This window comes from Geotrypetes seraphini, chromosome 6 (assembly GCF_902459505.1).
Source record: "Geotrypetes seraphini chromosome 6, aGeoSer1.1, whole genome shotgun sequence".
In the NCBI taxonomy this organism is placed as follows: Eukaryota; Metazoa; Chordata; class Amphibia; order Gymnophiona; family Dermophiidae; genus Geotrypetes; species Geotrypetes seraphini.
Window position 1 is genome coordinate 171,992,260 of NC_047089.1, and position 12,547 is coordinate 172,004,806.

Here is a 12,547-nt window from a genome sequence, read left to right on the forward strand (position 1 = left end):
CTCTCTGCTTCCCCCTCCCGCTCCTCCCCCTGCTGCACGCGCTTCTTCGCTTTCCCCGTGCCTTTTTAACTTCAGCGTCAGCAGCCACCAACTTACTGCCCGCGTCGGCGTCGATGCTCTCTCGGATGTCACTTCCGGGACCTGCGCCTAGGAAGTGATGTCAGAGCGCCAAAGCTGACGTGGGCAATAAGTTGGTGGTTGCTGGTGCTGAAGCAAAAAAAAAGTATGGGGAAGGGGCACGCACATGGGACAGGGGGAAGAGGCGGGGAGGGGCACCACTCACCCTCGCTACACCATTGCCCAGCGTCCTGATTGATAGTGACCTGTCCAGGTCATAAGTTCCTGGCTGATTCCCAAAATGGATGATGAGCTATGGATCTCCCAAGTTTACCTGACTAGTAATTGTTTATGGATTTTTCCTCCAGGAACATGTTCAAACCAGTATTGTATCCTGCAATACTAGTTCCCTTAACCACATCTTCCAGCAACAGATTCCACAGCCAGGCTCTTGGCCAGTTAAATTGCCTGTTTGGGGCTAACCGGTATTTTCAGCGGCACTTAACCACTTAGTGCCAAACTCAAAACCAGCTATTTTGGAGGGCATTCCAGGGACAAAGTCAGCATTTGGCCAATTAAGTGTTGATTTATTGTAAGGTCAAATTATTGCATGAAAACACACAAATAGGATAATAATTAATACACAGTATAAAACAATGATGTAGCCATGGATGGGCAGGGGCCCACCCAGTGGCAACAAGCATTATTAATGTAGCTGGTGGGGATCCCCGTGCCCTGTCAACAGAAGAGTTCCTTTCAGAGATCCAAACAGATTCATTCTCCCAGCACGCAGCAGTGCGTTTCCAGCTCCCAATGCCAACACTCTTCCTCCCTCCCACGCATGTTCAGTTCACTTGGAACCCCTGCGCATGCATGCATGAGGGAATGCTGGTTGAACTGAGCATGCACCAGGGTGGGAGACAATGCTCGTGTTGGCAGATGGAAACATGCTGCTGACTGCCAGGAGGTTGAGTCTGCTTGGGACTCCAGAAAGGACTCTTTAGCTGGTGGGGCCCAGGGATCCCTGGCAGCCAAAGTACTTATTTTTACTGTTTGGCATAGCGGAGCGGGGTGCAGTGGGGGACAGAGTAGAAATGCATGGGTCAGTCCCACCCAGTCAACTCCTCAGGCCTGCCCAAAAACAGGGTATGAAAAATCAGGGGTTGACATAAGGCAGGATTTCCATATGATTTAGCACACAAAGGCATGACTCATACCTATACCATATCATCTGTTGCTTTTCACAGAGCTGGATCTACACCTCATGTATCCCTAAGCATAACCAGAGAGGGGGAGGAATGTGCCAGGGTATGAAAGAATGAGTAAGGATCATGCCACTTTTAATCCATAACATCTGCACTGCACTAAAAACCATACCTAGGTGCTTGCTGTGCATAATGGGAAAGCCATCCCTGGTTGGCTATGTATTTCTTCAAGATGTATAGTATAATGCACCTTGTATGTTTCTATTGTATTGCCTTGTCCAGGTTTGAAGAGTTAGAAAGTAATGGTTGAAAAAATAAATCCTGTTTAACAGCTATTCTATCAATTCAATGTAAACTCTTTATTATGACGGGTTGCCATAAATCTTATTTTAAGGAATTGGAAAAACTGGGATAGATTGAACTATGCTTTTTGGTAGGAGTCTCTATGTCACGTTTTTAAAATGGAACATATTATGGCTATACAACAGGGCCATTACAAAAAGTTTCTGAAGATTTGGGAGCCATTGACAAAATTTTGCAAAGAGTGATTGTTGATTTCGCCCTTTGGTCATGCACGTCCAGGATGGATGGGTGGGAGGGAGGTTGGAAAATATTTTTAATCCTTTAATTTGAATGCAATTTTTGAATCTGAGTATGGGGGTGATATATCTATTTGTCATAGATTACAATTTGATTGATTTTAAGTGCTTTTATAGTGTAATATGATTGTATAATATGTAGCACTTATGTATGGTTTAAAAATGAATAAAGATATTTAAAATAAAATAAAAAAATGTTATTGGTGGTTAGAGACAGTGAAGGCTATGATGGTCTCTAAGACAACCTGCACTGTGTCATTGCACAAGGCGTTTTGGTTTTTGGGTCTGAGCACTTCACAAAATCACTTTTATGTTGTGTAGAAGATTGAAGAGTGTGTTATACTGTAATAGATACAGGTGATAAGTAATTATTATATAGAAGCTATTCAATCCATAAGATCCAGTTCTGTGGGTGATTGAGCACCTTCAATATTGAACATATTCCTTGACTATGTCTAGGTAAAGGTTATGTCCATTGGGTTTAGCACTCCTATATAGGGTTACCAGATGTCTGGATTTGTCCTCTTTTTAGAGGACTGTCTGCGTGTCTGGATGCCTTTCTAACTTGTAACCAGTTTGTCTAGGTTTTCGGCTCGGAGCTGTGTCTTGGAGGGCCTCCAAGCATGGGTGAATGTGATGCAATGACATCACATGCAATGACATCACATGCATGTGTATGTGGCATCATTTCATCACATCAGCGCATGCTTGGAGGCCCTCCCAGATACAGCCATGAGCTTAAGAGGTTTGGGTGGGGCTGGGGTGAAATGGGGCATGGCTGGGGGGAGGGGGGCAGGGACACATGTACCAGTTTTTACTTGGGTGAAATCTGTTAACCCTACTCCAATAACTGTGATAAGTTGGCTCCCATGATTCCACCAGTTGCACTGCCAACTCTTGAAATTGTGCAAAATATTTTTAGGCACCCTTTAATAAGTTTAAGTCTCCTGGGCCCTCAAGCGGATCTGCTTTGTGAGTTAACAGAAATAGATTTCTTTTGGTCCAGGCAGGCTGGCTTCTTTCTTTTTTCTCTCCTAACCCTGGACACCGTTTCCAGCTGCTTCCAGTCTTTCAGATCCTTGGAAACCCCTTAATCCTAGTGTCGGCAGCTTTTCACTGCTCCATCTCCCGCCCCCTCCCTGCTCATTGGTGAGGCTATTGCACGGCCTAATTCAGGCAGCTACCACATTTCCGAGCTGCGCGTTTTTGAAGTAGGAGAAAGGCGGACGTTTGCTTCTTCCTGCTCCTGACTTTTGATAGACCAGGAGGACAGATTGCAGAGATCTGACATTGTCCCAGGAAGAGAGTTTGAAGAGGACAAAGTGAAAGTGCCATGAGAGGGAAGGACAAGAAGCTCGCGGGCTTGCCCTGCAGGGGAAAATGTTGATGGATTGACTGTATGGGAGTCACTGTGAAAGTACAGTGAGAGCCCGGTCACACCACGTTGTTCCTATGCTATATGGATTATGGGATTCTCAACATGAGGCAGGTAAGGCGCAGACAGGAAATCTTGCTGGACGGTGAACTAAATGGACTCATTTCCAGAGCAAGGTCTGATGTGTTTGGCGGCATGTACTTACTTCTTTGTTGAGTTTACGCTTCTAGCAATGTGGTATTAGTCTAAAAACAAAAATGGCAGTTTTGAGTCCTCCTCTGCTACTTATTTTAAAATCTGTCGTGATGTTCAGTATCCCATCATGTAACTGCATTTTTTTCTGAAAGCTGAACCAGCTGTGTTTAACAAAATCAAGCGTGAGTTTCCTTAGTTTAGTTTTTAATTTTACCTTGCCAACCTAGGTATTAACTGAGAGTGAATTCAGTTACTTTTATATAATTGATTTTATGTCTAGCATAATTCGCTTTTTTTTCCCCTGTTGTGCTAAATGATCAGTAAAATCCGGAAAAAAAAAAGATTGGTCTACCTGTGTTTTAAATCTAAATATATTCCAAGTCAAGGCAGCTGTATTCTGTACAGAGCTGCCAAGCAAATTGCAGTTTAGTTATTAGCAAACATGAAAATAAGCCCCAGGGATGGTCTGAAAAAAAAATAATTTCACAGCTTAGCTTTAGAAAGCCCGGAGAGGAGCCCAGCTTCTTTGGAAGCCGGAATCCTTAATGCATTCCTGACTAATAACCCCAGAGAGCTGGTGTGCTGCATCCCCAGGAAGTGTCGTTTTAAAAAAAAAGTGGCTATTGGAAGTCTTCCTGAACTATCCCCAGGCTACTACTTTCTTTCAAGGCGAGGAATGGGTGTTTATTATTGCTAACAATGTTGCCAGGGTGGACCAGGAGTCCATAGGCAAGGAGAGTATTGGTTAATTACTGCTCGGACTAGGAAGTCTGGCAAGTTGTGTGTGTGTGTGTGTTGCTCGCCTGCTTTGATCACTTAGGTGGTAAATAGACGTACCGCGTAGTTATGGTAACCGGTGCTGTAGGTTTGTGGGAACAGGGAGAATTCAAGCTAGGGACAAAGAGTAGTTTGTTAGACTAGTTGGTTATATGATTAGAGGGGGGGGGGGACGGTGGCACTAATTAGCATCTGTTTTTTTATAAGTAGTTTTTGATGAGAGAGAAAATGAGTTTATTCAGCAAGTTGAAAGACAATGCGAGTGCACTGCGCAGAGTTAACGAGGCTGGAAAGGCAATGCGCGCGCGCGGTGAAAGGGACTCTTTTTCTTCAGAGTGCAAACGGGTGAAGTGGCGTTGTGCGTGCGCGTGAGAGTGACAGAAAGAGGGTGGCTTCTGTGCGGGCTTGAAACAGGGAGGCGAGAGGTGTAGGTAGAATCTTTGTTCGAGAGCGAGGCTCAGCTTATTTGTGTGTTGGTGACAGATGGTTTCCTTGGCTGTGTGGGTGTGTCACAAAAGAGGCCGTATGTGTCGGGAAAAATTAGCATGCGTGTGTGCCTGGATGTATATCTTTGCCAGCACCCATCTGTGTGCCTTTTCCATGTAAATGTATAGCTTTTTTGCTGCAGATCGATTTGCGTGAATAAGTTGAAGGGGAACAGGAGGAAATTGGCATAGACGCACGGCTTACCACAGCACTTCCTGTAAAGAACACCCTACTATAGTACTTTGACAGTTTTATATACCTATATGTTCCCTTTTGGTGAAGTTAATAACAAAACCAAATGCTGCCTTTCCGTGTATTTCTATAGTGACAGGACTTTATGAAAAAGTTAAGAATCTCGGGATAAAACCTTTGCTTATAATTTATTTGTAGAAGGCTATTAGTGGTCGGTTTCTGCACCTTCTCTAAGCATTTTGAAAACAAAATTGAAAATAGATGTGTTTCGTTTAGTTCCCTGCAGGGGTCAGACTTGAGATTCGTTCGACGGGATCCAGGGCAGACGTTTACAGCCCAAGACATGAGGGAGAGATATGCGGTCTGCTGCAATTAATTACCCCCTGTTCTGCTCAGAATCAAATGTCATTTTGCATTTCATTAAGCATTTTATATTGAGATTCATGAATGAAACAAATTATTTTAATCCTGCCCAACCAGAGGGAATAAATTAGGGACAAAATTTACCATAAGCACAAAAAAAAGCAAACCCCCTTTTGATTTCAAAATATATTCCACCAACATTAAGATGTTGAGAATGTCAGAAATGCAGTATAGTTTTTTTGGATGAATTAATTTGGTATGTCTAAATAAATTAGCAGTTTAGAGATTTCTGAGATTTGTGTTGAAACTTGGCACTTCTTTTCTATAATTAATATCCATCAATTGCTTTCTTGCATGGGACCTGTGCCTAGTTCTAATTATGCAAACTTCTGGAGCCTCATAACTATCCGAATATATCTTTCCCATAATGGAAAAAAAAAAGATTTTGGGTTTGATTCAAAAATATTTGATTATGTTGTGCAAAAAATGTGCTTGAGTTTAATTTTATGTGCCTCTCTGAATTTCATGGAACAGAGTTCCTAGTGTTAGAAAAACAGAACATTTTCCCATGATAATTGTGCATTGTGTCTGAACAGATTTGTTAAATATTTGCATTTATAGAAACAAAAAACGCAAAGAAAGAATTTAGGGACCCTTTTACTAAAATGCATTAGCAAATAGGTGTAGTGCATTTTAATGCGGGATGTTTTGCACACTAATGCCCTAATTCTATAAAATGTGTTCAAATTGTATGTACAAATTTTGTTGCATGTGCAATTTAATTGAATACCAAGCTAATTAGTACTGATATCAGCATTTTAAGCAATTACTGATGCTAATTAGAATCAATTACTCCATGCAATCAAAAAAGAGGGCACAGAAATGGGTAATAATAGAATGAGGGCATCCATGCCTAAATTTAGTCATGTTTGCTAGGTGTAAGCACTATTCTATAAACCAAGTCTAACTTTAAGTACGCTTTAGGCTGCCTAAAACTACTGTGGGCGTGGCTAATGCCAGAAGTGGTATTAAGCAGCCTAAAGCGCCTACAGAGGTGCGATTCACAACATAGGTAGGTGCCGGAAATGTAGGCCAGGAAAACCCTGGCCTACATTTCCAGGGCCTACTTTTGCTGGAGGCACAATTCTGTACCAGGCGCTGTTGCTTTACTGACACGTGATCGGCAGCCACTTTTAAGGCGGCCATCAACAACGGCACCGGTTACAGAATCTGGGCCAATATGTAGACTTCAGTTCTAAGCCCATTTGTAATATGGCCCCCCAAATAGGGCTTTTTTTTTTGCATGAGACCTCCAATAATATTAATGCAGGTGTACTTACCACCTCCTCTTTAGGATATATGAGCTGCTTCCGTTAAGTCCGCATCATCCAGATAGTGTGTGCCAATAACGCAAACACGTTACCTTGATGATGTTCCTTCTTGCCCAAGACACACACCCTCCTGAAAAAATATTTTAGAACAATAAATATGCATGATTAGCTTGCACTGACAGGCAAATTACCACAAAAACATGTTAAAATGTTTTGCAGGAAGCCTTTTTTCCCCACATTAAGGGTAGGGTTACCAGATTTTCCATCCGCCCTGTTCTGCCCCGCCCCCCCAGCCCCACAAAAATCTCGTCTCCTCGGACCAGGGATGGAGTGCGTCTGCGCTTGTGCAGATGCAACATGGTGATGTTGCACGCATGCATGAATGTGTGCAATGTCTTTACATCGCATTTTGCGCATGCGCAGATGCACTCCAGCCCCGGCCTCAATCTCGGACGTCTGGTAACCCTAATTAAGGGGTTCTTTTACAAAGTGGCAGTAAGCACTAGTGTATGCTTACTACAGCTGAAAGCTTATTACAGAACACGTTTTGCAATGTGCCCACAAACTGCGCACTAAAATATATATGTGTGTGTGTGTATATATATATATATATATATATATATATATATACTGTATATATCTTATTTTTTTCACCAAGAGAACATGCTTTGAATTTTAAATGTACAGTGCTGCGTATTGCCTTTCTGCGCCATAGAAATGCCTCTGTATCGCTCAATGGTGCGATCTCACCTTGCATATTGAGTTCAGTTCTGGTCTCCTTATCTCAAGAAAGGCACTAGAAAAGGTTAAAAGAAGAGTGACCAAAATGATAAAGGGGATGGGGCTCCTCTCATACAAGGAAAAGACTAAAAAGGTTAGGGCTCTTCAGCTTGGAAAAGAGACGACTGAGGGGAGAGACGATTGAAGTCTACAAAATCCTGAGCGGTGTAGAATGGGTGTAAGTGGATATATTTTATTTACTGCATCAAGATTTACAAAGACTAGGGGACACTCGATGAAGTTACAGAGTAATAATTTTGAAACAAGTAGGAGGAAAATTTTTTTTTTCACTCAGAGAATAGTTAAGCTCTAGAGCACATTGCCAGAGGATGTAGCTGGTTTTAAAAAAGATTTTGAACAAGTTCCTGGAGGAAAAGTCCATAAACTGCTGTTGAGACAGACATGGGAGAAGCCACTGCTTGTCTTGGATTGGTGGCATGTAATGCTGCTACTATTTGGGTTTTTGCCAGGTACTTGTGACTTGGTTTGGCCTCTGTGAAGACGGGATATTGGGCTAGATGACCATTGGTCTTATGTTTAGTAGCAATTGCAGTAGTCTACGGACAGTCTGTATTTTTTTTGCTCCTTTTGAAAAAGTTGTTCACAGAGATTGCCGCCAAGCTTTTGTTAGGACAGCCATGTTGACTTTAAGAGCCACGTTTTATGCTTTATACTATTGTTTCCTGACTCCTTTTGAAGAATAGTACACATACCATCATTCAGATTTCAGACTCCTGAGGCAGGCCCATTTGGGGCCAAAACACGATCGTGTCAAGTCTTGGTACAAAATAAAGGGCATTGGGCACCAGAGTCTCCTTCGCTGTTTGTTTCCTGTATTCTTTCATATTATGGCCATGCCTTAGGTTTTTGGGTTTTTTTTTTTTTAAGAAAAACGTCCATTCGTGAGTACACTCTGGTTGCTCATTGCTGGTTTTTTTTAGCATTATCTAGTAAAGGAAGGAGGAGGCGACTCTACTTACCTTCTAGTCCTAAGGGGCAGTGGTGGAGAAGACTACTTTCAAGGTCCTATTCTTCTGGACACTTTGGGTCAAATTCAGCAAAATGGCACCCAGCTCTATTCAATAAAGTGTGCTTCACGATGAATGCTCTTGGGCCATGAGGCTGTACATCAGCTGAAACTAGGTGCAAATCCTGGTGCACAAGTTGGATGCGCATCCGTACTATTCGAGAATACTGCATGTCATTTTCTGGAATTCCCATGAGCCATCCATGCCTTTCCCATGGGAATGCACCCTTTGCAGTTCTTACTGACACCAAAAGCAGTTCACATAAGAACATAAGATTTGCCGCTGCTGGGTCAGACCACTGGTCCATCGTGCCCAGCAGTCCGCTCACACGGCGGCTCTTAGGTCAAAGACCAGTGCCCTATTTGAGTCTAGCCTTACCTGCGTATGTTCTGTTCCAGTGGGAACTTATCCAACCTTTTCTTGAATCCCTGAAGGGTGTTTTCCCCTATAACAGCCTCTCGAAGAGCGTTCCAGATTTCTACCACTCTCTGGGTGAAGAAGAACTTCCTTACATTTGTACAGAATCTTTTTCCTTCTGACTTTAGCGAGTGCCCTCTCGTTCTCTTCACCTTGGAGAGGGTGAACAATCTATCTATCGGGGGACATAATCGAAACATTCAAAATATTGAAGGGAATAGAATTAGTAGAGAAAGACAGACTGTTCATCCTCTCCAAGGTAGGGAGAACGAGAGGGCACTCTGTAAAGTTGAAAGGGGATAGATTCCGCACAAACGTAAGGAAATTCTTCTTCACCCAGAGAGTGGTAGAGAACTGGAATGCTCTTCCGGAGTCTGTTATATAGGAAGAGGCAAAAGTTTCAAGGCAAAGTTGGACAAGTTCATGCTAAACTGGTGAGACTGGACTCATTTGGAGCACTGGTCTTGACCTTGGGGCCGCCGCGTGAGCAGACTGCTGGTCAGGATGGACCACTGGTCTGACCCAGCAGCGGCAATTCTTATGTTCCTTCAATATCTTGAATGTTTCAATCATGTCCCCTCTCAGTCTCCTTTTTTCAAGGGAGAAGAGGCTCAGTTTTTCTAGTCTCATTGTATGGCAACTCCCCCAGTCCCTTAACCATTTTTGTTGCTCTTCTCTGGACCCTTTCGAGTAATACTATGTCCTTTTTCATGTACGGCGACCAGTGTTGGATGCAATTTTCCAGGTGGGGGCGTACCATAGCCCGGTATAACGGCATGCTAACCTTTTCAGATCTGTTCGTGATCCCCTTCTTAATCATTCCTAGCATTCTGTTTGCCCTTTTCATCGCTAAAATTCTCACTGTTGTCTAGGTTTTTTTCTATGATTGTCTACTATTTTCTTTGGTATATGTGTGTGTCTGTGCTTGTGTATCCCCTGGTCTCTGAGAAAATCCCACATAAACCTGTGATTTTCATAAGACATCAACAAAGAGCTTAATTGTGAGACATTTTTCTTTTCAGCTCAGAATGAAAAAATAAATAAAAAAATCATCATATAAATACAATCCAAAGTATTTAGATAAACCTGCTATATTCATACAAACGTGTCTTTATGATTTTTTGTTTTTTTTTAAACACCACCCTTTCAGGGCAAAACAATCTGTATATTTGTCTCTTTCTCTCCTTGCATCCTTTGGTATTTAAGTGAAGATTTTGCTGGGCCAGCAAATGCTCAGCTCTAGGTATTGGTTCCCAGAGCTTTAATTGATTGTTTTTGCCCATATTTAGATCTGCTAATTGAGAGGGCTGGCACTTGTAAGAAATGACATGAAACAGGAAAGTTCCGTTTAAGAAAGCTAAACCACAGGCTAAAATATTTTGAATTTTGACTGTGCTGCTGTTTATTTTGTGATGAAATTCCGTGACATGGGAAGAGGGATTAGCTTGCTGCTCATTGATCAGGTTGGGGACCTGGGTGAATAAATGTTACTTTCTTAGCACTTCTAGGAGGTGAGGGGGGAGAAGAGAATGCTTCTTCATCACTGTTCCCTCTAAACTGAGCGGGAGTCATCCAACTACAGTCCTGACAGTAGGGGATGCTGTTTCACTGTAATATTTCCAATAGTGAGGGGCAGGCAAGCTCGGCAGTACTCCGGGGAACCTATCTGTCCCTGGCAATTTAAAACACGGTATTGGTAGGATTACCAGACATTCGGATTTTCCCGGACATGTCCTCCTTTTAAGGACGTGTGCGGATGGCTTTTCCAAACCTGGCACTTTGTCCAGGTTTTGAAAAGAAATCGCGGCGGGAGAGGGCATCCGTGCATGTGCAGATGCCTTCCTGCCCAATGAACAGGCAGTGGGGGCGGAGCTGAGGGCGGAGTTGGGATATAATGGGGTAGGGATGGGTGAAACTGGGCGGGCCTGGGGGCAGGTCTCAGGATCGGGATTTTATTGATGTAAAATCTGGTGACCCTAGGTATAGGAGCACCACCCATCATTGGTAGCAATGCAGTTGGAGGACTCCCACTCAGCTTGGAACAGTGCTCTTCATGTAAGTAATGCAGAGAAGTAAAGGGGCAAGCTTCTCTTCTCTAACCTCACCAAGGAAGTGCAACAGTGAAAATGTGTTTTTTTCCTCTATGGGGTGACTAGGGTTACCAGACGTTCACAGACAAAATCACGCAGACAACTGAGTGCAAGGTTGACGGCGCGCCGAATAAAAGCACTATTTTAAAGGGTTCCGACGGGGGGTGTTGGAGGGGAAGCCTCCCTATTTTACTTAACAGATATCGCGCTGGCGTTGGGGGTTTGGGGGGATTGTAACCCCCCTCATTATACTTGAAACCGAACTTTTTGCCTGTTTTTTAGGGAAAAAGTTCAGTTTTAAGTATAATGTGGGGGGTTACAACCCCCCAACCCCCCCCCAACGCCAGCACAATGTCTGTTAAGTAAAGTGGGGGGGGGGTTCCCCCCACCCCCCGTCGGAGCCCTTTAAAATAGTGCATTTCTTCGGCGCGCCGTCAACCTTGCACTCAGTTGTCTGCGCTCAGTTGTCAGCGCGCCGTTGTCTCGCGCGATTTAGTCCCGTCACCGATTTACCCAGATATGTCCTCTTTTTAAAGGACTGTCCAGGCATCTGGATGGCTTCTTAAAATTGCACTTTGTCCAGATTTTGAAAAGTATTGTGGTCGGGGCCATGTCTGGAGTAGGGTTACCAGATTTTCCCAAAGGAAAATCCAGACCCATGGCCATGCCCCCTTAACCTGCTCATGCGTCGGGACTACATGCTTGGATGCAACGTGATGACGTTGCATGTATGCGATGCAATGATGTCACGCGTGTGCATGTGACATCACCGTGTTGCGTCCTCGCGTTTGTGAATGCCGTCACGACGTTGGAAGCATTTCAAAACCAGGACAAAGTGCCAGGTTTTGAAAAGCTATCCGTGAAAATCCGGATGTCCGGTAACCCTTGTCTGGAGGGCATCTGAACATGCACAGATGCAATGCAGTGACATCACACACATGTGTGCATGCATGTGACATCACTGCGTCACATCTGTACATATTCAGATGCCCTCCAGATGCGGCCCCGAAGAGATGAACTTTGTGTGGGGCCGGGGTTGTGGGGCAGAATGATGCAGGGCTAGGTGGGGGGGGAGGAATGGGTCGGGACCATGCATCCTCTTGTTTTTTTCAAGCAAAAATCTGGTAACCCTAGGGGTGACACTGTCAAAGTGCTGCCCAGCTTGAACAGCAATGTCCTGTAGAACAGTGGTTCTTATACCTGTCCTGGGGGATCCCCAGCCAGTCCCTACTGAATATGCATGAGGCAGATTTGCATATAATAAAGATGACAGGCATGCAAATCTACCTTGTGTATATGCATTATTCACCACTCTATAATGAAGCTAAATTGTTATGTACTCATCTCTTAATAAATTATACTCTATGCAAAACATGTGAAATATGTGTAAATAAATATTTTTAAATAACTCATACATAATTTCAAACCATCATCAATTTCAAAATTTACTATAAATGTCATGATCAAATATAATAACAATTCCATCATTATACTACTTATTCTGCAGTTGTGTTTTGTGGGTTTTTTGAAGCAATTTGGAGGTATGCTGTAGTGCTGCCCGATTCATGGTTCGAATCGATTCACCAATTCACTTCGGGTGAATTGATTCGAATCGATTCAAAACAAAAAAAAATGGCTTCCCGATTCGCTTA

At 43.3% G+C, this 12,547-nt stretch overlaps 1 protein-coding gene across 3 annotated transcripts in view; it reads left to right on the forward strand.

The window, feature by feature from the left end:
• Positions 1–12,547, forward strand: part of MID1 (midline 1) — a 505,597-nt gene that overhangs the window by 267,953 nt on the left and 225,097 nt on the right. Inside the window, exon 1 of one of the 3 annotated variants that reach the window (XM_033949015.1) lies at positions 2,921–3,350. The exons of 1 other annotated variant lie outside the window; for it this stretch is intronic. The gene's annotated coding sequence lies outside the window, so the exon portion shown is untranslated. Of the gene's footprint in view, positions 1–2,920; positions 3,351–12,547 lie in introns of those variants that run through there. One more of the 3 variants, XM_033949019.1, reaches the window with a different exon arrangement.